This window comes from Mycetomoellerius zeteki, unplaced genomic scaffold (genome assembly GCF_001594055.1).
Source record: "Mycetomoellerius zeteki isolate Tzet28-1 unplaced genomic scaffold, Tzet1.0 scaffold228, whole genome shotgun sequence".
Lineage (NCBI taxonomy): Eukaryota > Metazoa > Arthropoda > Insecta > Hymenoptera > Formicidae > Mycetomoellerius > Mycetomoellerius zeteki.
In genome coordinates, this window is record NW_017257203.1 from 18,622 (window position 1) to 20,152 (window position 1,531).

The window sequence follows — 1,531 nt, forward strand, 5'->3', positions numbered from 1 at the left end:
CCGCCTCCCGCTCGCCCCGCGCTCAGTCCAAATGCCGCTCGACGTTTAGGAGCGTATGACGATCGTAGACATGAGGTCCACCCGCTTTGGGCGCTCACGCTGTAAATTTCATTCTATTTTTTTTTTGTTCATTACATAACTAAGATAGAATAAAGCAACGTGTAAGTGCTCGATTTTATGCGTTGCTTCATTCTATCTTAGTTATGTAATGAACGAAAAAAAAAAGATATAGAATGAAGTTTACAGCGTGAGCGCCTAAAGTGGATGGACTTCATGGTCTACGAGCGTTGTACGCTCCTAAACGTCAAGCGGCATTTGGACTGCGCGTGGGGTGAGCGGGAGGCTGAGCCTCTCGAAAATCGGCCGAGAAGTGCAAATCTTGCCGAGCCCTGATTTAAGGGTATAAACCATTCATATTGAAGAATTTTACAATAGCTGCAAAGCTGCGTTCAGCAGAAAAAGCAGCTTTGCAACTGTTGTAAAATTCTTTAAATCAAACTAACCAACTCCTTATAAATCAAAAGAACTAAGAAAGAACATGGGCAATAGGAGACAAGCGCGGAAGACGTTGCGCAAATAATACGACTATAAAACGTAAAACTTCTTTATTTTACTAAACGCGCTTACATGTTTCGGCTCATTTTTGAGCCTTCTTCAGAGACAACATAAATTCACATACATAAAATATAACAAATATTAACTTGTCATGGTGAGCTCCCCCGTATCGAGAATATAAACGTCAGAATTAAACCCAGATAAGAATGAAATAAAGAAAAAAAAAAAGAAATTTTGGAAATCTCGAAATAGAGAAAATGAAAAACTAATGTATCAGAAAATTTTGAAATTATAATTGATTATAATATTGACAAGTTAATATTTGTTATATTTTATATATGTGTGAGTTTATATTGTTTCTTAAAAAGGCTCAAAAATGAGCCGAAATATGTAAGTGCGTTTAGTAAAATGTTACGTCCAGACTCCACAGTTCTTTTCTTCGATTAGAATTTTCGTCATCACCATAAAGATTATTATCAGTAGACCATCTGTTTCTACCAAGGGAGTTACGATGGTGACGAGCCAATTAACACTCGCCTTGTGGACTAGTAATCCACTCGGGACGGAGTCGTCGCATTAAATATTCAAACCACGTGAATAGAAGAACTTTATCCCGAGGAACAGAAGAAGTAAATCGATTAAGGATTATAAACCGAAACGGCGGTTGTCAATAATAAGTGACACATGTGGCTCTGAACTATCGAACAACAACTGGTCGATGACGAATGTTATTTTAGACACATATCCCTGTATCCCATTTCACAACCGATACCCTTAATTCTAATCCAAGAAGACTAGAGACCAGGAGAGTCAACTCGCGTGGTGGGGGTGAGTCAAAAAACGTCCGCGGCTATTCACACGATGTGCAGCGGCACTGAGCATTGTGTGAAAGTTCGATATAAGAGCGACAAAGTGACGATTATAGAACGATAGAGCGACAACTATATAGAGCGACAGAGAGGACTAATGAAGCGCA